At 45.8% G+C, this 25,684-nt stretch overlaps 1 protein-coding gene across 3 annotated transcripts in view; it reads right to left on the bottom strand.

Annotated features, from left to right (window-relative positions):
- SEZ6 (seizure related 6 homolog) overlaps positions 1-25,684 on the bottom strand; it is a 1,141,307-nt gene that overhangs the window by 632,758 nt on the left and 482,865 nt on the right. The gene's annotated exons all lie outside the window — the stretch shown is intronic.

The raw sequence follows: 25,684 nt of genomic DNA, 5'->3' as shown, positions 1-25,684 counted from the left end.
ATCATCGTCCCTATCAACTCCAACTCCAGGAAACTCTGTAGAGTGGACAAAGAATGCCTAGAACCCATTCACTGCTTCCCCATCAACCTCCCAATCAACTACAGCTCCTGGCAGTTAAGGCTTTTTTTGTTTTTAACAGTTTATAACACTGTATCGGTCTTAGTGTGGTGGTGTTTTTTAATCGTTTACCTATAATATTGCATTTGCAATTTTAATTCTGGTGTTCAAATTGCACCATGCACTGGTTGATGAAAATGTGCACACACAAAAGAAACAAATAAAAAACTACATACATTAAAAAGTAGAGCACATGCATCATTCTGAGTTCCTTTCCTACACAGGATTGGTCTATCTGAGTGGCTAGCCCATGGATGAAATGTGTGCCAACACGTGGCTCACTGAGCCCGCCATTCGTTTGAGGTTGATAAATCAAGGAACATTAAATTGGGTAGTAACATGTATTACCACACTACTAAGAAGCAGGAGGAATCCGTCATGACACACTTTAAAAAAACAAACATCATTGTTCCTTGTATTGAATGTGGCAGTTGCAGCCAGTGCGCTGCTTAGAACCTTTCATATACAGTTGTGATTATTCGATCATAACTGGGACTCATTTTATTGACTTCGAAAGCACAAATGCTGCCCTTGTTGGGAATTGAACCCGCAGCCTACAACTGGTAAATAAATCTCAGCGGTGAGTGACTCACTTACTGAGCTATTTTACTCACTGCCAAGTGGGGAGCTGTGGTACAATTAGCAGGTGTGATATTGTTAAAAGGTGTGTTCTCGTTTGAGGCCTTTTCAAATGAGTAAGGTGGTCAAATGAGAAATGAGGAAGGGCAGACTGTTGAAAGGTGTGGTCTACTGGGAAGGTGTGGTCTAGTCAAGAGGTGCGAAACACTGAAGAGCTGTGACTTGATAAGAAGGAGCGGTTGAGTGGCGAGATGCAACTCGGCTGGAGAGGTGTAGCCTAGTCAAGGTGTGTGGTGTATTGAGGAGTTGTGATTTAATAAGAAAGTAGTGCCTATTAAAGCGGTGTAATATGAAGGAAGAGATGTAATCTATTGAGGCAATGCAGTTTATTGAGGTGTCTGCTAGGGAATCATATATATATATATATCTATTCAAATGGTATGGTCCAGTAGGGAAGTGGTCTGGTGAGGATCTTTGACGTATTGGCCTGGAATGGTCCAGTGAAGAGATGTGGTATATTGTGGCAGTGTGACCTAGCAGTACTTTATTGAAGAGGTATCGTCTATTGAGGAGTGGTGAAGTGCACATGCGTGGCCTAGTTGAAGGCTTGTTGTTTATTGTGGAGGTGTGGCCTAGGAAGGTGGTGCGGTCTAGTGTTGGAAACTAGCCTATTTATTAGGCGTTGTCATGATGTCGGAATTGAAACAATATTATGCCTCCTATCACAGCAATTGTATGTATATTGGCCTACGCCAAGTTATCTAAAACATCATATGCGAATAAACTCCGCGGCAAGGTCTTGACCTTAGAGAAAGTAATGTAAGTTGCCATCTTGGATTAAGCCGCCATTTTAGGTTCTCTTGTAAATGTTGAAGTCACCCTGAACATCAAAATGGAGGTCGAATGACATTCTGAGTAAGATCCTGGCCGTTGTGACCTCCGTACACACGAATAATTAATATGCCTGCAGGCCACTTGTCGGGGTCGCGAACTGAGACCTTGTCCTATTGCTGACCTATGTGTAAATGTACAACTGTATCAGCGAAACTAATCAAAATGCATGAATTATAGGATTGACCTGGCTAGGAACCCTTAGGCCTGATCCCTAGAATGGTTAACCCGCGAGAGGGTTGGCCAAGGGCTGGAAAAATCATATAAAAGACCCAAGTATTCCAATGTACGGTCTCTCTTACTAATGCATCGAACCTTCGTTGAAGTTCGTTACGTTACTCTGAGAGCCGAATAGCTATCCATTTGTCAATTGACTTTGGTAACTGGTGTAGCTTTTAAATAAAGCACTTGTATGTTCTTTGTAACCTGTGTTGGTGTCTTTCTTTTGGGCTTTCCGGCCTCATATTATTTTTATGTTTTCACAGTTGGCGCCCGAATAGGGACCCTCAAGATTGATGCCGGATCATTGAAGGTTGACGCAGACTATCGAACCGGGATTGGACGGTGTGATACTGCGGGCCCGACCGAACGAGACGCGATACCTCGGCAGCGCTGCACAATCCGATCCTTGGGCGATAGTCATGTGGTCTGACACGGCATCTTGACGAGGGTCCATTTTTGAGGCGGGCAGATTTGTCGAAACCACTGAACACAAGGTAAAATTCGTTAGGTAAGTTCTTTGGTAAACCGTACGGTCCTCCTTAGGTTTGGTCAGGTGTAGTCGTGTAACGCTCACCTGATTCCCACAGAGGCGCGGGTCTTGGCAGGAAGGTGTCTGTGACTCGAAAAGTGATCTGCAGGACTCGATTGGCTTCTGGGGTCGAACCTCTTCGCACTGTGTGTCGAACTCGAAGAGTGAGGTTTCTGCAGGTGAAAGAATATGGGGGTTAATGGCCTGGGTTGTTGAATGTCCCTCTCTCTCTCTCTCCCTCTCTTCCCCGCTTTTCTGTAGAGCCCCCCCAGGTCAACGTGCTCACCTTAGATAGGTGAATGCTGGGCTCTCCATCTGCTTCTGGTGCAGGGTGCCGTTGCCAGTTCCTTCACTGGTGAAACATTGGCCTCTTGAATTCAGAGGATGGTTACCGTTGTTATCTGCACGAGCGGTGAGTTTCTGGACACCTTTTGTCTTTATAGTCTTTAAATGCGTGGCACGTTAATATTGAAGACTCTGTATAATGCTTTTCCTTATGTATTGCAGGACTCTTGGGATGGAAGATGGAGTGAAGCGCCTGGAAATTCGTAAGTATGGCAAGCGCTCTAACTGTCTCTTTCCTTGCAGCTTAGTTCGTGTTAAAGAGACGCCGGAGTATTCGCAGGCATTTTATTGCGACGAGCGTGATGGGCGTGAGTAAATACCTGCTTAATGTCTTTTTCTTTTGTCTTTCAGATGTTGGTTTGCAGCGCCGGAGTCAGCGGAATGCTAGTAAGTTTTAACTATACTTTGTCTTCACAGGCGGCGATGCAGAATGAAGAAATCCGGAATTCACGGCGTGCCGGTAAGTATAACAATGCTTTTGTCTTTGCAGGCGAAAGTGCAGCGTGAAGACACGGCCGCTGCTGATGGATCAGGTGAGAAAGCACTGTGTGTAAAGTTTGTCTTGGTAACCTGTTGTTTCTTGTCTTTTGCAGGTGCTGATGTTGACTGGATACAGGAATGGTAAGTATAATTCTTGCAGGTTCAGGATCGAAAGAGGAAAGGCTGGAACAGACTCGGTGAGCGTTCTGCTGCAGATGCAGAATAACGCGAAGCACGTTTCATCTATCGGGTGTGGTTTAAATAGCGTTGGAGTGATGAGGCGTCTTCTTCCACGGCCCCGCCTAGGTAAGAAAAGAGTTCCAGTTTCCAGAAGAGTTCCAGTGCTGTATCCAGGGAGTGGAGCTGCCCCACCCAGGTAAGAAAGTAGTTCCTGTTCACAGAGGGCTTCTAAGTGGCTGGTAAGTAAGCAGCATGGTCTGCTGCAGATAAGTCCACCCAAGCACTTTCACACCAATTATGAGCCCGGCGCTTCCAGTGCCGGGACCGATGGTTTTGATGAGCCTGGTGCCACCGGCGCCAGGACAGGGTCCAAAAGGTCCCAGTAGGGACCGGCTGGTGCCTAGGATTAGGGTTAGGGGCCTGCTTCCAAGGACGTTGGGCTGGTCCTGGCTCCTTGGAAACAGTGATCATGACAGCATCCCCCCTCAAGGCCCCTCCTAAGCGTGTCTTCTCCGGGGGTTTTGGCTTGTTGGGGTGATTCAGATGGAATTTCTTGACCAGACGAGGTGCGTGGACATATTCTGAGGGTTCCCAAGACCTCTCCTGGGGGCCGTATCCTTTCCAATCAACCAGATAATATAACTTAGATTTGGAGATTTTGGAGTCTAGGATGCTCTTCACTTCGAATTCAAGTCCTCCATCTACTAAAACCGGTTCTGGAAGTTCAGTCAATCGGGTTTCTGGTTGTACTGGTTTTAATAAGGAGACATGGAATACTGGATGTATTTTCATATGCGTAGGTAATTCCAATTTGACAGCCACCGGATTAATTATGGCAGATATGAGATAGGGTCCAAGGTATCTCGGGATGAAGGTGCGGGGTCCTTTTAGAGGCAGGTGCTTAGTGGATAACCATACCTGATCTCCTACAGCGTAGTGAGGGGCCTCTTTATGGTGTCGATCTGCTCCTTTTTTGAATTGAGCTTTAGCTCTTTGCAGATGGGCAGTGGCTTCCTTAAAAGCACAGGTGATCTACGAGTGCAAGTGATCCACAGCCGGTGCTTCAAATTCTTGGGGAGGATCCAGGTTGGAGGTTCTAGGATGGTGTCCGTATAATAGGAAAAAAGGAGTCTTCCCGGTTCCAGAATGAGTCGAATTGTTGTAAGCGTATTCAGCGATCCAAAGAATATCCTTCCAGGGGTTTTCAGTTTGTTGGTGCATGCAACGTAGATATTGTTCTAGTGTCTGATTTGTCCTTTCGGTTTGTCCGTCAGTTTGGGGATGGTGACTGGTCGAAAGTCTTACATCAATTTGGGCTAGACGACAGCAACTGCGCCAGAAGTGGGAGATGAATTGACTTCTCCTATCGGAGACTAAAACCAAGGGAAAACCGTGTAAGCGAACAATGTTTTCCAAGAATTCTCGGGCCAATACTGAGGCTGAAGGTAGACCCTTCAGGGGAATGAAGTGAGCCATCTTGGAGAATAGATCCACGACTACTAAAATGGTAGTATACCCCGAGCATGGAGGTAAGTCCGTGATAAAATCCATGGACAAGGTATGCCATGGACAGGGAGGGATGTCTAGTGGCTGTAATAGGCCGGCTGGTTTCTGCTTCTGACTTTTATTCTGGGCACACACACCACAGGAGATTACAAAGTCTCTAATATCCTTTTTCCATGATGGCCACCAGAAATGTCTTTTAATCTTTTCCATGGTTTTGGTAATGCCAGGGTGACCCTCCATTAGAGAGTCGTGATAACAGTAGATTACTTGTTTTTGTATTTTCTCACAGGGCAAGTGCAATCGTCCTCGGAAATATGGTAGGTCTTGATCCACTGAGAATTCTTTTCCCTTTAATTGCCAGTCCTGCAAATCGGCCGGAGTTAGGAGTGATTTAACCGTGGTCTTGATGTCTTCAAAAGATTGAGTGCTGACCAAACCCAAAATCCTTTGTTCTGGGATTATGGGTATTGGTTCTGGATTGATCAAATGTTCATCTACTCCCATCCGGGAGAGGGCATCTGCTTTTCCGTTCTTACTGCCTGGTCGATAAGTAATTATAAAGTCAAATTCAGCCAGAAACAGAGCCCAGCGAAGCTGTCTGGAAGACTGAGCTTTGGCCGTCTTTAGATATTGTAAATTGCGGTGATCAGTCATTACGGTGACTGTGTGTCTGGCTCCTAAAAGATAATGCCGCCATGCTTTAAAGGCCGATCTGATAGCTAAAAGTTCCTTGTCTGTAATTGAATAGTTGATCTCGGGAGCCGAAAACTTGCGGGACCAAAAGGCTACAGGGTGTAACTGGTGTGTGACCGGATCTCTACGTGATAAAACTGCCCCCATAGCAAGACTAGAAGCATCCGTTTCCATGATGTAGGGGAGTTCTGGGCGAGGATGTTTTAGAACAGGTGCAGAAATGAATTTAGCTTTTAAGTCCTGAAAAGCTTGTTCTGCTTCAGAAGACCACTCAAAACGTTTGTTCTTTTTTAACAGAGCGGTGATGAGCTGGACTATCCGAGAAAATTCAGGAATAAATCTGCGGTAAAAGTTAGCGAAGCCTAACATGCTTTGAACTCCTTTTACAGAGGTTGGTGATGGCCACTTGATGATTGCATCGACTTTCTTTGAATCCATATGGACTCCGTTAGGTGACAATATGAATCCCAGGAACTCGACTTCAGTTACGTTGAAAACCCATTTTTCAAGCTTAGCAAAAGGATTATGTTGACGCAATCTCTCAAGAACCTTTTTAACGTGTCTCTGGTGTTCCTCTTCGGATGATGAATAGACAAGGATGTCATCAATGTAGACAACAACACACACGTCTATGAGTTCTCTAAGGACATCGTTCATAAAATATTGGAAAGTGGCAGGAGCGTTACAAAGTCCAAAGGGCATCACTTGATATTCGAATAGCCCGTACTTGGTGCGGAAGGCCGTTTTCCATTCATCGCCCTCTTTTATCCGTACCAAGTGGTAGGCTCCTCTGAGATCCAATTTTGTATATATATATGCGTCTTTGACTTGGTCCAGGAGTTCAGGGATCAAAGGTAACGGGTATCTGTTTTTAACAGTGATTTGATTCAGGGCGCGATAATCTATGCAAGTCCTAAGGTCTCCTTCCTTTTTCGGAACGAAGAACAAAGCCGATGAAGCTGGAGATTTTGAAGGACGGATAAACCCGTTAGCTAGGTATTGGTCCAAATATTGTCTGAGGTGAAGATTCTCTGGCTCGGTGAGGGCATAAATCCTGCTGCAAGGAGGAGTTGTTCCGGGTATCAAATCTATTTGACAGTCGTAAGACCTATGAGGAGGCAGGGTGTTAGCTTGATCCTTCCGGAAGACGTCTTGGAATTCCTGGTATTCGGGAGGCAATTTGGGAACCTCCTCCGAAGAGATTGCCGCCAGTGAAACATCAGGCCTAGGATAACAAGTGGTAAAACATTCTAGAAACTGAACCGTCTTTGCTCGCCAATCGATCTGAGGATTGTGCTTCTCTAACCAAGGGATTCCCAGAATGATCTGGAAATGAGGAGCCTTGATCACATCAAACACGATTCTCTCCCGGTGTCCATCTTGACTCACTAGCGTCACTTCTTGGGTGGCATGCGTTACTGGTCCGGAGGCTATCTCCGTGCCATCCACAGTAGTAATGACGTCTTTTACAGCCTTAGGGACAAGGGGTAGATTCATCCTTGATACCATTTCACGGTCCACATAATTACCGATTGCTCCACTGTCGATGTAAGCTTCAATTACATGCAAACGATCCGGACGTTCAGGACTAATGAGGACCATGGGTACCACGAAATGCGAGGTCACGGGACAGATCTTAACGCTCGGCAAGAGGACCTCTACTCTTGTCGGGCTAGGTCGTTTCCCTGCTCAGAATTTGTGGTACAGGTATCCGCGGCTCCTACAGCCTTCTTAGCTGGTTTCACTGGACAGTCCCGAAGAAAGTGTCCTGAGTTTCCGCAATAGAGGCATAATTGCAGCTGCCTTCTTCTTTCCCGCTCTTTCTGGGTTAAAGATCCTTTCATGCCCCCTATTTGCATGGGTTCCACCGTGTCAGCTCCCCTAGTAGAGGTTTGTGGTTTAGAAAACACTCGGGTATCAAATTTGGAATGATCTGCCTTCCTGTTCTGTAGTCTGTGGTCCAATTGGACAACTAAGTCAATATAGTCTGAGCATTCTTGTGGAGGATTCACAACTTGAGCTAACACATCCTTGAGCTCTCCACGCAGGCCTCTGTAGAAAAGCGTTATTCTCTTATCCTCGGGCCATTGAGTTTCCACTATAAGTCTGTTGAATGAGGCTATATAAGTCAAGAGGTCTTGATTACCCTGTCGTAATGAAAGAAGTTCATTGTCCAAGGCCTGCCCTTGTGCATGTCTTGCGAACAGTTTCTCCATGCTGGACTGGAAGGCCTGGAAATCATGTAAAACCGGATCATCCTGGATGACTAAAGGGATCGACCAATCTGCGGCGCTGCCACTGAGATAAGAAAGCACGAAAGCCACCTTGGTCTGGTCTGTTGGGAAAGCAGCTGGTCGACATAAGAAGTGTAAGCGGCACTGGTTGATGAACACCGCGAATTTCTTTGGATCACCAGAAAAGCGTTCGGGCGGAGCCAAGGGCACATTACTGGGCAGATTGATTTGCACTGGATTTAAAGATGATGCAGAAGGATAACTTCCTCCTGGAGCGGGCAAAGGTGTCTGTCCTGCCTGCCTTTGTAGCAACTGCCTAGAGAGGTCCTCAGTTCGCTCTTTGGAAATTATCAGTTCTCTTCTTAGAGAGTTAGTTTCCTGACGAGCTGCATGTACTTCAGCTCTTAATTCTCCGAGCAACTGGGCTAGTTGATCAGTGTCTGAGGTTTCCATTGCGCCTGGGTAGGAGTTTTGTGGTGGGTGGCTTCGCGTTCTGTAACGCTCACCTGATTCCCACGGAGGCGCGGGTCTTGGCAGGAAGGTGTCTGTGACTCGAAAAGTGATGTGCAGGACTCGATTGGCTTCTGGGGTCGAACCTCTTCGCACTGTGTGTCGAACTCGAAGAGTGAGGTTTCTGCAGGTGAAAGAATATGGGGGTTAATGGCCTGGGTTGTTGAATGTCCCTCTCTCTCTCTCCCTCTCTTCCCCGCTTTTCTGTAGAGCCCCCCCAGGTCAACGTGCTCACCTTAGATAGGTGAATGCTGGGCTCTCCATCTGGTCTGGTGCAGGGTGCCGTTGCCAGTTCCTTTACTGGTGAAACATTGGCCTCTTGAATTCAGAGGATGGTTACCGTCGTTATCTGCACGAGCGGTGAGTTTCTGGACACCTTTTGTCTTTATAGTCTTTAAATGCGTGGCACGTTAATATTGAAGACTCTGTATAATGCTTTTCCTTATGTATTGCAGGACTCTTGGGATGGAAGATGGAGTGAAGCGCCTGGAAATTCGTAAGTATGGCAAGCGCTCTAACTGTCTCTTTCCTTGCAGCTTAGTTCGTGTTAAAGAGACGCCGGAGTATTTGCAGGCGTTTTATTGCGACGAGCGTGATGGGCGTGAGTAAATACCTGCTTAATGTCTTTTTCTTTTGTCTTTCAGATGTTGGTTTGCAGCGCTGGAGTCAGCGGAATGCTAGTAAGTTTTAACTATACTTTGTCTTCACAGGCGGCGATGCAGAATGAAGAAATCCGGAATTCACGGCGTGCCAGTAAGTATAACAATGCTTTTGTCTTTGCAGGCGAAAGTGCAGCGTGAAGACACGGCCGCTGCTGATGGATCAGGTGAGAAAGCACTGTGTGTAAAGTTTGTCTTGCTAACCTGTTGTTTCTTGTCTTTTGCAGGTGCTGATGTTGACTGGATACAGGAATGGTAAGTATAATTCTTGCAGGTTCAGGATCGAAAGAGGAAAGGCTGGAACAGACTCGGTGAGCGTTCTGCTGCAGATGCAGAATAACGCGAAGCACGTTTCATCTATCGGGTGTGGTTTAAATAGCCTTGGAGTGATGAGGCATCTTCTTCCACGGCCCCGCCTAGGTAAGAAAAGAGTACCAGTTTCCAGAAGAGTTCCAGTGCTGTATCCAGGGAGTGGAGCTGCCCCACCCAGGTAAGAAAGTAGTTCCTGTTCACAGAGGGCTTCTAAGTGGCTGGTAAGTAAGCAGCATGGTCTGCTGCAGGTAAGTCCACCCAAGCACTTTCACATCAATTATGAGCCCGCCGCTTCCAGTGCCGGGACCGATGGTTTTGATGAGCCTGGTGCCACCGGCGCCAGGACAGGGTCCAAAAGGTCCCAGTAGGGACCGGCTGGTGCCTAGGATTAGGGTTAGGGGCCTCCTTCCAAGGACGTTGGGCTGGTCCTGGCTCCTTGGAAACAGTGATCATGACAGTCGTGACCCGGCTCTTAATTTAACCCTGATAATTTGAATTTGGAGTATTGTATCTGCAGACACAATTATTGACCAGGTAACAGCAATTTTTTGTGAAATGCCTGGGAAATTGTCTAGCTGCTTTAGGGCTCTGTACCGCAGCGATCGACAATCTTTGGAATTTAGCCGCCCGGCACCACAGGAGGGGTCGCCGGCATGTACTATGTACTGTAAGTATGGCATTGGAAGTATAATATTTAATGATATTTGGCACAGACAAACCAGACATGCCTCCGAATTTCAGTGGCCACTCAATGGTAGTTTTGAGATCCCCTGTATTGAATACCTAGAATCGGTCTTGCTTAAAAAGAAGGCCCGACCTGCAGCCTTTGATGTTTTGCAGAATTGGAAAAAAGAAGCATTGCAGCAGCTTAAAAGTAGGGATAAACATGCACGCCGTCATAAAACAAATGCCGAAAAGGCGTTGTTATATGATAAGGAAAAACATTCAGAGTCAGTTAAAAATATGGATAGGGCTTTTTCACTCGGAATCCAGAAAATGTATCCCTCTAAAGATTTCCATGTTTCTGAAGAATTTATTGAAAAATTGTTAAACAAACGCAGGCCTGGTGCCTCTGCGCCACCTCCGTATGATCCTCTCCCAGGTGCTCTGCCCATTCCTGCTGTTGTTCCTGCTGTTATTCCTGTTCCCCCTGTACAACCTATTGTTCCTAGTCCTCTGGTTGTTGTTCCTCCACCTATCGTACCACCCCTTCCTCCCGTGCCGATAGTTGCACCCTTATTGAATTTGCCCGCACCTCCGCTCCCGAGTGGTTCCGTATTGACTAAAGTTGATCAGGGTGCGGGGTCAAAGATTGTCACTCGTAATACTGTTTCTGCAGATAAGAAATGGGATTTGTTTGCATGGGTTAAGCACTGTATGGAGAAAGATGATCAAGTTAATGTTTTTTCCACATTATCAAATTTGAACAGTTTTCCCGAGAAAAATGTTTTTATCGAAGGTTTGGGGACTCATTTATGTGTGATGTAGGGTAGATTACAAAATTCGGATCTCCCACAAGGGGTGAGGGATCTAAATACTTTGGCGCTTTCGAGGGACACAGAGAAGAAAGTACATGGTCATGTTGAAAGATTGTTTGAGTATAGGAGGGACTTTGAAAAATCACGAGATGAGGATGATGAAGACGACAGTATGTATGTGCAGAAATGGTTCCTTCCGTGTTGTAGATCGGCACCTGAGGAAGTACAAATTTGTACCAAAGATGCGATTCGATGGATCTCGGATTCATCGATTCCGCCAGATGAAGTATATGACATGTATAGTCAGTATACAGTAGAAATGCAAAGGAAGGTGATTCAGGTAATGGTACAGTACCTGCAGGAAGAATGTGTAAGGAAGAAGGTTAGTTGTCCTATAGAGTTATTGGGGATTTGTAAAAGGGCTTTTTCGCCCGACACTTCTTCGACTGCCTTAGCGCTCGACCTGGCTCTGTTGCTTAGTAAGCGGTCGGAGTTACCTATATCTCAGTTGCCTATGAGAGAGGTTCCTCCGACATTTGTCCCAAAGGTTGAGATTCCTGCTAACGCTGGGACTGGTGCACCCACTGTGGATATCCCTGCGCATTATATATCGCAGTATGTTCACGTCCCGTTTTCACGACAGGAAGTGAACACTATTAGGTAATCAATTCCCGATATCAAGAAATACCCGACAGGGTTTTACAAAGAGATAGAGTTCGTTTTGCAGACCTCTGTGTTCACCTTAAGGGATATTGACTTGCTATTCCCTGTACTCCTACCCGTAGATTTATGGAAGCAGATTCGGACAATAGACGATGTGCCAGGGTTGGGAGATACGTGGGCTAACATGACCAGGTTTGATGGGGAAAGACCAGCTGGTGAGAAACCACCTCAGGTAATACTTACTTTGCCTGATAGAATTGTCGCAAAATTAAAAAGTATAATTCCAGAGAAAATAATTATTTAGAACAAGCTTACGGCCTGTGTTCAAGGAAAAACTGAAGGCGCCACCAAATTCTTTAATAGATTCGAACAGGTATTTTCTGACTTCAGTGGACAGGACTTGGGTACAGAGTCTGGGAAAAGGTTGTTCGTGGACAAATTTGCACGTGGATTGTTGCCCGACATCCAGTCACAGATTATGTCCTCTGAGAGCGCTTGGCAGGCGAAATCTCAATCTGAAGTTTTGCACATGGCTCAGTATTATGAGAACTGTGTTAATAATGAAAAGGAGAAAATAGAGAAGAGGAAAGGAGATCTGAAGACTAAAGTATTGTTACAACAAATTGTTAGAAACCCCAGAGGAGGTACGACACAGCCCAGAGGTCAGTATGTCCCAAAAGGAAACGCTCCTTTGGGTTCTGTAAATATTAATCAATGTGCCTATTGCCGCCAGGAAGGTCATTGGCGAGCACAGTGCCCCGTCCTTCGACAAAGGTCAAACAATGTGTTTGGGAGTATGGGTAGATGACCTAGAAGTCGCCCTGGAGCAGGGGGCCCTGATAGAGGTCAGTTTTCACAAGATCCTCAGCAACCTTTTTCACGGGAAAATCAGACTTCGAGTGTGGACGCAAGAAACATATTTGATCACCCTTCTGCTGCCTACCTTTCTGAAGAGCTTCCTTCCGACGACATTCTATTTCGTTAGGACTGCCCGAAGCAGGGTTTGGAACCTTCACCCATTCCCGTTAATCAGAAAGGTCCCTACGTTGAATTGTTAGAGGAGAATAGGAAACACCAGTTTTTCATAGACACTGGAGCACAGAAGTGCTCCATTGATCATTCCCGGGTTCCAAACATTCCACTGTCAGGGCAAACAAATGTTTCTGTAGGGTTTTCTGGTATACCAATTGTTTGTCCGGTTTCTTCACCGGTGTCTGTCTCTTTGGGTCCCTTTAGGGACCATTGTCCCTTCCTTCTGACTTCGAACTGTGGAGAGAATTTGCTGGGGTTAAATCTGTTGAAGAAATTGAATACAGTAATGCATTGTTCCTCTGATGGAGGACGACTGACGGTTTCACCACAGCAACTTCCCAATTCTCAGTTTCTGATTCGACCATTGCCTCCTGAGTTTAGCGTTGTTCCGGAATGTTTATGGGCAGTTGACCACAATGATGTCGGGGTACTAGAGATTGAGCCCGTCAAAATAGTTTTGAAACATGGAGTTAAATTACCACGTATTCCGCAGTATAAAATATCAGTTGAGGGCGAGCGTGCTTTGAAGTGCATGTCTCCGATTTTGTGCATCGAGGGGTGATTGAGGAGATTGCAGGTAGTTTATGTAACAGCCCGATTTTGCCTGTATACAAGAAAGGTGACAATGCAATCCCATACCGGTTCATAATTGATATTCGTGCTATTAACAAAGTTGTCGCCCCACAATTTCCAATTGTGCCTGACGTAACAACAATACTAACAATGATCTCTGCTACAGCTACGCACTTTAGGTTTGTGGATTTAAAAAATGCTTTCTTTAGCATTCCTATACACAAGGAGAGTAGATATTTGTTCGCGTTCACCTTGGGAGGACGCTCATTTACATTTACTCGGGCACCTCAAGGGTATACTGAAAGTCCAAGCATTTATAGTAGAACTTTGAAAGAGCAGCTTGACACCCTTGAATTGCCACCTACTTGTACACTGGTTCAGTACGTCGATGATTTGCTTTTGGCTCCATATTCTGAAAGTGCTTGTAAGGAAGGCACTGTACTGTTGCTTGTTCATCTAGCTAAAAATGGTCATAAAGTTTCACTCAAAAAATTTCAATATTGTTGTCAGGAGGTCGCCTATTTAGGCTACCTCCTGTCAAAGGAGGGGAGAAGATTGACACCTGAAAGAATAAAACACATTTCTGGCATGTCTGTTCCAAATACACAGAAGGAAGTCAGAGCCTTAATAGGTATGGCTTCTTACTGTAGGTTGTGGATCCCGAACTTTTCACTAGTGATAAAACCGATGTTGGCTTTGACGAAGAAGGGCATTTCTCTGCCACTGCCATGGAAATCGGAACATCAACGAACATTTGAGCTTCTCAAAACCGCGTTATGCTCTGCACAGGTTCTGGGTACTCCAAATTATGACAAGGCCTTTGTGTTGTTTGTGCATGAATGTGATGGAAGTGCTTTGGCTGTGTTAACGCTGGAACACGGAGGGAAGAATAGGCCGTGCGGCTACTACTCCTCCACCCTTGATCCTGTTGCATGCGCTTTGCCAAGATGTTTGCGAGCTGTCGCTGCTGCTGCCGCGTCTGTAAAACAGAGTGAGGGAATGGTCCTAGGCCATGATTTAATTTTGATGGTACCTCACTCTGTAGATGTTCTATTGAATAAAACCAAAACGCAACACCTCACCTCTGCATTGCTAACAAGGTATGAATTAATTCTGTTTGCCCTCACATTCAAATTAAGAGGTGTTGTGTTCTTAATCCGGCTGAACTTCTACCTCTCCCGCAAAATACTGTTTGAAGTGACGAAAAATGACATGACTGCCTGTATACCACCGAACAAGAAACAAAGGGCAGGATAGATCTTATAGATACTCCTTTGGACAATGCAGAAGGGGAACTGTTTTGTGATGGCTCCTGCTTCAAACTTCCAGATGGTACATCTACTGCTGCTTACGCAGTTACTACGTTGAGTACGGTTGTTGAAACTAAGAGAATTTCGCATAACTCCGCGCAAGCCGCAGAGATTATAGCGTTGACCCGAGCTTGTGAACTCTCCGGAGGGCGTATAGTAAACGTATATACTGATAGCCAGTACGCCTTTGGGGTGGCTCACAACTTTGGGAGGCTCTGGTCGGAAAGAGGGTTCCTAACCTCACATGGGACCAAGATCCAGCATGGTCCCCTGATAGTGCAATTGCTCTCGGCACTCTCACTCCCTAGGCAGTTAGCGATCATGAAATGTGCAGCACATCGTAAGGTCAAAGATGATGTGGGAAAAGGGAACGCTTTTGCTGACCAGATAGCCAGGCAAACGGCTACAGACCTTAGCGCAGACATGTATGCTCTAAGGGAAACAGAAGATGCCTATGTAATGGATGAGGGTATTGGGTCTGTGCGAGATATTCAAACTGATGCCACATTAGAAGAGTCTAAAAGGTGGGCCGAAGGAATGGGGAAACTGGATGATGATGGGTGTTGGGTGGATACATCTGAAGGAAAATGGTTGCTCCCTGATTCATATGTGCTGGCAATGGTTACGATGGCACACGGTCCTACGCATGTGTGTGCTCACCAGATCACGAAGATGCTAGAACAAGTCTGGGTGAATGATAACATTTTGAAGACTGCACTGCGACATGTTCAGAATTGTATGATTTGCTTACAGCACAATGTAGGGAAGGGGACAGTAACTCCAAGGGGTAGCTTTGGGCCCCCTTCTGTTCCCTTCGAGGTCATCCACTTTGATTTTATTGAGATGGAACGGTGTAACAATCTAAAATATGTTCTTGTGATTATTTGTGCTTTTAGTAAATTATTCGAGGCTTTCCCCGTTAAAGATGCTACTGCCATGACCACTGCAAAGACTATGGTAAAAGAATTCTTCCCACGATTTGGGCTTCCAAGGGTAGTTTGGTCGTAAAATGGTCCCCATTTTGTTGCAGCAGTAATTTTGCAAATATGCACAGCGTTACATATTGAAAAACGATTTCACTCAGCTAGACATCCTCAAAGTGCTGGGTTGGTAGAGAGACATAACGGTATCTTAAAGAATAAGCTTGCAAAAACATGTGCCGACACCAAATTGAAATGGCCAGATGCCTTACCTATTGTATTATTAGCCATGCGTACCACACCTCAAACTAAGACCGGGCTTTCTCCATTTGAGGTAGTGATGGGGAGACATGCTAACATTTGGGGTCTTCCGAAGCCTAAAGCCCTGAGGGAGGTGGAAAATGTATTGCTTGTAGACTATTGCAACCAGTTGACTAAAAACCTGTATTTCATTTATCATCAGGTTCAATCGACTTTACCTGTGCGGTTCACGGGCCCAGGACACGAAATTCAGCCTGGAAGTTGGGTCCTAGTGAAGGCCTACGAAAGGTCTTCCTGTCTCGCTCCTCGCTGGAGGGGACCCTACCAGGTGCTGTTGGTCACTCGGACAGCAGTGCGGGTGGCTGGGAAAAAACACTGGATCCACGCAACGCATGTCAAGAAACTTCCTCACCCGACTCCACACGTTACAGAAGAAGCAAAACCCCTCGCTGATGCTACAATCTCTGATCCTGGAGTAGCAAACAGCTCTGTAAGTCCGTCGGAGAAATTCCCTGAGCTCGTGGAGCTTGGGGAACAGTCCATTTAATCTCTGCACTCTTTGAAAAAGTCACTTCCGGAAAACACTGTTTCAAGTTCTGTGACTTCCGTCGCCTCCGATACATCGCTTCCCCCAGGAAGTGACGTTACCTTGTTTCCGGATCAAACAGTCTTGGGTACCACCAGGTACGACCTTCGACGAAGAAAATAGAACTAGGGCACGGGTCTTTCCGTGCATTTGGAAAGAAGAAGTGATTGAAAGTTTTCTCTTGTAAAAGAAAGTTCCTTTCGAACAAAAGGAAAAAAAAAGGGATTCTGCTGGCTAGGGTTGGGAAGGACTAAGAAGTTGCGCGACCGTAGTGTCGCCAGCAACGAACATTGGGGTCGTCGATTGAGAAACTGCAATGCCTGCCACCTCCACCGCTGCTCCCCGCACTGGACTTGTAAATAGGGGGGGTGACCAACTTGGACAACGAACAATGTGCCTGGGCCCCGAAAACGTATTGCTGTGTTGTGTTAATAATAATTGGTATTTGTGTAATCACTGCTGTGGGACTTTGGTACTTCGAAGAAATTTACCCTCTAAAGCCTCTACTGCCAATTGAGATTGTACTTACTGCTTTGACTCCCTCTGTACACCTTCACACTCTGTCACCTAGAGACTCCCAGCATAGATGAAAGTATCATAATAACACTTTAATGATAGTAATGAATGCAACACATGCCATTTTTAATAAGAGTAATTGTTGGATTTGCACTCATTTACCGCAACATGGGAACAAGGGGCTAGGATGGTATATTCACCCTTTACCTTTAACGACTGCTTGCTATGCCTCTCTTAGAGCACTATTCTTTGGCCATTGGAATGATAGCATCTCAGGGAACTTTGATGGAACTAATTTAAATGATTTAGAGAAACGTGAATTGACTCCCCTGGGATGCTCGCTTTTTTGCAAATAGAAGTAAACCTAATGTTGCTTCTATTAGGCCGTCTGATAAACTATCTCTTCCCTTTCAAACTCTAATTTCTTTTAAAATGGCTCCGATAGGCAATAAGGACGCCATGCCTCCTTCCTACTCTATAAATCATAGCCCTGATTCAGTCCCCTTTTGTGTACAAAGAAATGGCACTCGGCCAATGGGAGATTTTGAAGGTTGTATGAACATTGTAAAATTGACTGGAGAGAACAGGCCTCTGTATGTAGGGGGGCCTGTGTATTTCGTTTGTGGTAGTTCAGCATTTCCCTGGTTGCCCAAGGATTGGCAGGGAACCTGTTATTTAGGAATCCTGTTACCTGGGGTATTTGTAGCTAGTACATTGGAGGTTTCTAAGGCTCGCCCACGGCGGGACGAGAACGGAGATACCCCTGGGCAAGTATTGGGAGATATAGCAAAATCAGTTGTGCTCTTTTGGGGACAGATAGCAAACTCTGAAAACATTAGAGGACTAGCAAGAGTACTGGGGAGAACCATCAACCGGACCACGGATATACTCTACAATATGACACTAGAACAAAAGGCAATAAGATTGGTAGCACTCCAAAATCGGATGGCATTAGATGTCATTTTGGCAGAACGTGGTGGAGTATGCAAATTAGTGGGGTCCGCTTGTTGTGTTTTCGTACCAGATTCCTCGCCGACAATTTTCAAAGCAATACAGAACTTGCACATCCTTAGTTCTGAAGTGCATGTTCCTGTGGGAGATTGGAATATTAGCGCCTGGTTCTGGGATTCTCTACGATCTTATTTATTTATTTTTTACATTTATAAAGCGCTCACACAGCCCGCAGGCATCGAGGCGCTGTTGCAGGAATTGTTTGTTCTTCTTTTTTTTTTTTTTTTTTTTGTTGTTGTCTTAGTTACGTATTTATAACGCGCTTAAACACCCAGAGGTTTCTAAGCGCGGACTCGGGGATCGAACCTGTGTTGCTTCGTGTCGTCTTGCTTCCAAGACGCGCACGCTGCCGCTGAGCTATCCTCCCGGGACAATTGGGGTTGGAAGGTGCTTTCTGTTATCCTGGTTATTTTGGGGATCCTGCTATTCCTTTGTTGCTGTTTCCAATGTCTACCTAGTATATGTGCAATGCTAGGGGGGTGTTGTGCTCAAGCAGTGAGCACAGTATGGCACAGAATGTACGCCCCGGATACAGCATCTAAAGAGTTTGTGTTACAAGAGGTTCTGATGAATGACCTAATGGCTATAGACATTACAGATAATGATTCAGGATGTATAGACGACAATGCATGGAGTTATTTACAAAAGTATTAGAAATTATATCAGCACTTGGCATAGGCCAAAAGGAGGGTCTGTCGGAATTGAAACAATATTATGCCTCCTATCGCAGAAATTGTATGTGTATTGGCCTACGCCAAGTTGTCTAAAACATCATATGCGAATAAACTCCGCGGCAAGGTCTTGACCTTAGAGAAAGTAATGTAAGTTGCCATCTTGGATTAAGCCGCCATTTTAGGTTCTCTTGTAAATGTGGAAGTCACCCTGAACATCAAAATGGAGGCCGAATGACATTCTGAGTAAGATCCTGGCCGTTGTGACCTCCGTACACACGAATAATTAATATGCCTGCAGGCCACTTGTCAGGGTCGCGAACTGAGACCTTGTCCTATTGCTGACCTATGTGTAAATGTACAACTGTATCAGCGAAACTAATCAAAATGCATAAATTATAGGATTGACCTGACTAGGAACCCTTAGGCCCGATCCCTAGAATGGTTAACCCGCGAGAGGGTTGGCCAAGGGCTGGACAAATCATATAAAAGACCCAAGTATTCCAATGTACGGTCTCTCTTACTAATGCATCGAACCTTCGTTGAAGTTTGTTACGTTACTCTGAGAGCCGAATAGCTATCCGTTTGTCAATTGACTTTGGTAACTGTTGTAGCTTTTAAATAAAGCACTTGTATGTTCTTTGTAACCTGTGTTGGTGTGTTTCTTTTGGGCTTCCCGGCCTCATATTATTTTTATGTTTTCACAATGAGTTGGTGTGGTCTAGTGCAGTGGTGTGATTTACTAAGGCAATGGGCCTCAATACGAGGTTGGCGGTAACTGGCCGGTGCGACTGGCAGGTTGCCCCCGACCCTGTAACACCAGATCCACCACTTGGCTTCCAGGTGCCACTGGGACATTACAAGTTCTGGCGGAGCGGGAAGTCAGGCGGCAGATGTTGTAAGTTCCCATTCACAAGGAGTCCCATAGTATTCCAGACCGGGCGCAGTGGCCTGGCAGGTAGACTCATAGTGTGGCGGTCCAGAAACAAGGGTACTGGCGGTAATCTTACCAGCACCTTTGTTTCCCAACTGCCACACTTGTAATGATGCCCAATATGGTCTAATGAGGATTTGTGACATTCACAAGGGGGTTTGGCCTAGGGAGGAGGTGTGGCCTCTGGGAAGGTTTGGTCTAGTGAGTAGGTGTGGCTATTGCGGAAGTGTGGTCTCCTATAGGAAGCCTGGCAGTTAAGGAGGCATTGTATACTGAGTTGGTGTGGTCTAGTGACATGGTGTGCTTGACTAGTGAGGTGGTACAATGAAGAGGTAAGCTACAGGGTTGTGTGTTCTAATGGACATTTATGGTCTGGGGATGTGCAATTTATGGTGGAGGTGTGGGCTGATAAGGAGTTCCTGTCTATGAGGAGAAGACTAAAGGAGGAGATGTAGTCTAGTGGGCTACGTGGTCTATTGGATGGGTTGCCTAGTGAGAAGTGTTAACCTATTTAGAAGATGTGAACTGATATGGTGGTGTGGTATAGTGAGGATGTATGGTCTGTTGAGGAGGTATTTTCTAGTGAGGTGGCACTGCCTATTCCAGAGTTCTGAGCTAGTGGTGATGCACAGGTTAATGAGGAGAGGTGATGAGATTTGGACTAAGCAAGTTATGGTCTTTTACGAATGTGTGGTGTTTTCAGAGGTGGTTCTGAGTGTGTAGGGTATATTTTGGAGTTGTTTTTGAGGGAGATGTGCTATAAAAACAAGGTGTGGTCTAGTGAGGCATGTGGTCCAGTGCAAAGATATGGTGCAGTGAGCTGTGGTGTAGTTAAAGAAATAATTGATCTACTCCGATGATATGGGTTTTGGGAAGGATGTATAGTTTTATAATGAGGAGGCATTGCCTATTAAGGCAGTGGCATAGTCTTGTTAAAAGGAAGTGTATCTGCTGAGGAGGAGGACTGTTCAAGACAGCAGGGGCCATCAACTTGTGAGTAGTAGGATGTTCTGGTGAGAATGAGAACAAATGGTTCAGTGAGGAGGAGGCATGGTCTAGAGAGGAGGAGGAATGTCTAATGAGGACAAGAAGGCAGTCTCTAGTAAGGAGGAGGAGGACGCATGTTTAATGAGGACGAGAAGGCAGTCTCTAGTGAGGAGGAGGCATGTCTAATGAGGATGAGAAGGAGAAGGCAGTCTCTAGTGAGGAGGAGGCATGTCTAATGAGGACGAGAAGGCAGTCTCTAGTGAGGAGGAGGTATGTCTAATGAGGACGAGAAGGCAGTCTCTAGTGAGGAGGAGGCATGGTCTAGAGAAGAGGAGGAATGTCTAATGAGGACGAGAAGGCCAGGTCTACTGAACAAGTAGGATGGCCTTGTTTAAATGGGTCATAGTTTACTACGCGCAAGGCAGAGTCTAGTAAAATGGAAGGGCCTGAAATACCAATAGAAGAAAGGGCCTGGCAGCACTCATCTGTATGATGGAAGGAGACAGGAATGAGTGACAGGTATATGTAGCAGAAGGGACAGAGCCTAGTACATATGTAAAGGAGGCGTGCTTCATAGAGGAAGAGTGGGTAAAAGGCTCGAGGTCAGGACCTTTGACAGGCAGTTGTAATGGGAAGAGGACGGCTTGTATAGCATAGCAGAAGGGCCTAGTGGGATAGTTTCATATACCAGAAGGGCAGCAGAGATGTGACTACTTAAAGGGCCTAAGAAAGTACATATTACCGGAAAGAGGCAGATCCTTTAAGACCGGCAAATATTCCAGAAGGGGGGATGATATAGTACAGGGGTGTGCAATATGTGGCTCTTCAGATGTTGTAGACTTCGACTCCCATGATTCCTCACCATTAACTATGCAGGCTAGGGCCATATGAAGTAGTAGTCCTAAACATCTGGTGAGCCAAAGATGTCATTCCCCTGACCTAGCAGAACATGGGTACAGGCCAGAAGTGAGCCGTGCCTTGTGACGGGACAGGTATATATTACAGACCAGGGCTGAACCTCAGGTCATTAATTAGCTAAGAAGAAGAATATGCAGTTGTATTGCGTGGGTATGCCTTCACCTTGAAAGGTGTGTTCCGGGAGATGCTGGTGCGGTGAGGAGCGCAGAGGCGTAGGGCACGCGACACTGCAAAGCTGGTGTTACACTCACTAATACCTATGCAAGGCATGTGCCTGTTCCCCTGCCAATAAACATCAAAACCACTTCCTGGAATGTGTAAACTGTCTCTGAAAATACAATCAATACCCGGGATATATAGCTTTGTGCAGCTAATTATAAGGGATGCAGGGCAGGGATGGAGTTCTTCATTTCTGTTGTTTTTCCCCTTAGTTTTTTTATTGTCCCTTGACAGGTGATCGTCGCTTGGCTGGCAGGAGGTCAGTGAGATGTGCCCCCAATCAAGGCCCAGTAAGAACTCTCTTCCTAGAGACCTTGCAGGGCCAGCTCCTGACAGGCTTTGCCTCGTCTGGGAGATGGGGAGCAAGAAAGCAAACTGGGCAGGTACTTTGGCAAAGACGATAGTCGTATTTTTTGGCAAACTCTAGCTTCGGAGCTAAGTAATATCAACAGACCAACCTCGCTGAATCAAAATATGAAGGAGGTGGGAGGGCAAGGGAGCATCACGCTATGCCCCTGGTATGCTTATGTGTTTGTGTGAGTATGCGCATGCGCGTGTTGGATGCTTTCATTGCTGACACCAATGCTATTCCTTTTTCCTCAATGAGAGAGGAGATGCTACTGGCTCTGGCTTTGCTGAATCGTTCTTTAAGATGGAGGTTGGCTCTGATGATGCTGCGCCTGCGCTGTAACTGCTGTGGGTTGGAGGGACGATTGCACTGTTGCTGAGCATGCTGTACCTGTTGTGCATGTGTCGATGTGTGTGTGTGTGTGAAGCTTGCCTTGCAAAGGCTGCACCTACTTTCTGCTGAGGGAACCTTGACTTGTAACTGAGTTGTACCTGCTCTATGTGTGATGGAAACTTGCACTGGGCTCTGCTTCAGGTGTACTGGTTCTATGTAAGGGAAGGATGCCCTGATGTTGCCTCTGCGGCACCTGTTCTATTTAGCAAGAAAGCATCTTCAGCTTCCTGTGCAATACCTCATTATGTGTGTGAGCGTAACTTACTTCTGCAGCCAGGCTGTGCGGGTGTGTGCGCGGGTGCACGCGCATGCCTGCATGCATGGTGGGAAGCATGCACTACTGCTGCGTGAACCATACATATTGTGTGTGTGATGAAACTTAACTGCTGTTGCTGTGTTGTGTCTACAGTGTGTGTTGTGTGTAAATAAGGGAAGTTTGGGCCACTGGTGCTGATGCGGTGCTTGTTCCGTGCACAAGGGACTCATTACCTGATTCTACATTGGTAACCATAATAGGCCTGAAACTTCTTTTACAGCGATGGAATAATGTGCTCCATTCAACCCAATATGAGGATTTCATGTGTCATTTTGATGCAGCAGTTCAAATACACCTTTCCCTCAGAATGCAAATTGTTCTTTGTTGGCTTCCCTTAAATATCTGATTGTATCACACAAAAAAAAAAGGTCACATCATTTGGTAACAGTGACTAACACAAAATAAATGAAAAGATGGAGGCTGGCTCTGAATAATAGTAAGCGAAGAGCTTGAAAGGAGAGAGACCAGGGCTGCAGACCTGTCAGACGCTGGAAGTGAATTTGTGTATGAAGAAAGAATAGCTGTTGACCAGACATCAAGGATGCCACAGCAAGAAGTAACTGAAGGGTACAAAGGGAGTCAGCGAGGCTAAGCAATATATGCAGGACATATTTCTCTTAAATAAAGTAAATGAGTGAACGTTTGTGAATGCCAAGTATTGACAATTAAAGATGCAGAAAGCATATGTGAGATGGAGCAACTATGTCTCCAAAGGCCAAAGAGGGTAATGATACCTGACATAATTGAATCAAATAGCACTAAATAGAAGGTGAAATTGACAAACCATGGTCTCTTCACAAGTGGTACAAGACCAGAAAACAAGGCCTCTTCATAAGTCCTGGACGAAGATAAAGATGTACCTTAACTCCCCTTAATGTTCCAGAGAAGAGAACATCCAGCAAGGTCAAGTACAAAGGAGAAGCCTTGCCTGAAGGCTTGGCTGGTGAGAGATGGTAGACTAATTGGGCAAGTAGGCAGTAGTCTGACAATGTTCTCTGCACCTGAGTTTTGTTTTGATTGGTTGGAAAACCTTTATTCGACAAAAAGTCATCAGGTTCAAACACATCACAATATAGATAGTATTAATATTAGAAAAACCTAAACAAATAAACATTAAAAGGAGAATTCATTCACAACTCCTTTTATTACATCAAGGTCTATGTTAAAAAACATTTCAAATCATAATCATAAAATGCGGGTACGATATTGCGTAAGCCATCATCGCCCTCATCCACACAACATTCGTTTTGCTTATGTGCACTAGTGAGCCATGTGTCCAAGGTTGGGAGAGAATGCCAACCTATCATGAGGGCCTTGCAATGATGAACATAGAATGGGCCTCATTATAGGTTTGCGGGTCTGGAAACAAGGGTGCCAGGAAGGTCACCGGCACCCTTGTTTCCGGATCGGCAAACTATGTATCTACCTGCCGTGTCCGCTGCGCCCGACAGGTCTGACCCTGCTGGGCACAGCAGCCACGGGAGGCAGACTGTTCACGGAAGTGCCTGCACCGTTAACAACGGTGCCGGCGCTTGTGAATCCCCACCCCCGAAGAGTCCTATGGGAGTCTATGGGAATGGGGACTTACATTTTACCGGCGCCTGACTTCCCTGGCCGCCAGACTTGTAATCTCCCGGTGGCACCGGGAAGTCAGGCGCCGGTAAAATATTATGAGTCCAGCGGCAACGCACTGGTAGCACCGGCAGGGTTACCGCCAGATTCGGAATGAGGCACAATGTTGCAGGGGACAATCCACTGCTGTTATGCTGCTGTAATCTGTACTATGTGTAGTTAGAGGGAAGTTCAAGGCATGGCTGCCTTGATGAGGGGCAGCCTATTGTGTTACTAACATTTATAGAACCTATAAGTAGATATGTTTCCCTAACCAATCCCTCCGTCCGATAGGTTTTATTATTTGACACATAGGATAACATCATAGCTGACGCACATCGAGGTATAAAACCTTTGGATACCTGAAATGTAATTGACAGTGTGTGGACTACGATCCTTTGTTCGCCAGGTTTACCTACTTTGTTGAGCTAATAATAAAGTAGTGTTCTTTGAGTCTATCCGGTTATTTGGATCCAAGATTGTGTATTATGGTAATCCTATTTATTTATTTATTTGCATTTTTAAAGCACTCACACAGTTCGGGGGTATTGAGGCGCTGTTACAGATTTTTTTTTTGTTGTTGTCTTAGTTGCATATTTATAACACGCTTAAATACCCAGAGGATTCTAAGCGCGGACCCGGGGATCGAACCTGTGTTGCTTGGTGTCGTCGTTGCCACTGAGCTATCCTCACGGGACAATTCTGCTCATGAGAATGCTCACAAGTGCTACTTACTTCACACGTTTATCCAATTTCTCAAACAAAGGTGTGCTATAAAATCCACCATTTCATGCAGGTATTTGAAAAATGTTCTTTGGGTTAGCACAGTCCCAAACACACATGCCAGGGAGGATGGCTTGGCTAACACACCCACCCATTCCTATTTGGGTGGGCATCCATGTCCTGCCGGTTTGATAGTTCACTAGCCGTCCATGTTGCCTGCCGTCTTCCACTCTTCGCTTCTTAAGCAGAATGCAGGTTCGGGATGTCCCTGTACTTTGTTTAATAAACCCCATTTGCAGATGTTTTATGATTAGTTGCAGCTGCATTGTTCAGATGAAAAAAGTTTTTAATTTGTTATAATCACCTGCTAAATCTTGTTTATTTATTGCAATGGAATCAATAAGCTATATTGTAATCTAAGTCCACCTACCTGCAGCATACAGAGTAAAGCCTGAGTGTTCATCCTCGCTACCAAATGTTGAACTGGGTGTGCTTGTGAACATCTTGACTAACAGTTGCCAATTCTCACCCTGCTTAAGTGAAGCCACCTGTGCAGTCATCACGGTGCTTAGAGACCAACGCCTGGTGCTGTACATGCTGTGTGTTATGTTGAGTTACTTGGGCATGCGTGAAGCGGGTGTGTTGCAGGGAAGGCTGCATTGCAGGGGCCTGTGTTTTACGTGTGAGTGACACTTACACAGCCACTGCATGCACAGTACCTGTTCTGTGGGAGGAGAGTGGTCACCAGTGCAGGCAGAGCGAGACCTTTTCTCTGTGTGAGGGACGCGTGCACCGCGGCCACTCATGCTACAGGGTGGTTTGTGGATACGTTGATGACGCAAGTGCTCGGTGACCTCAGATGATAAGCAATTAGAACAATAGAAAGGAGCCCCCTATGCGCGCAAAAGAGACACGCCCGCGCACACAGGCCTTTGGGGCAGGAAGCAGCCCCAGCC

This window comes from Ambystoma mexicanum, chromosome 9 (assembly GCF_040938575.1).
Source record: "Ambystoma mexicanum isolate Mex_15411 chromosome 9, UKY_AmexF1_1, whole genome shotgun sequence".
NCBI classification, from domain to species: Eukaryota; Metazoa; Chordata; class Amphibia; order Caudata; family Ambystomatidae; genus Ambystoma; species Ambystoma mexicanum.
The sequence above is the reverse complement of the archived record's forward strand: the minus strand, read 5'-3'. Positions and strand labels throughout refer to the sequence as shown.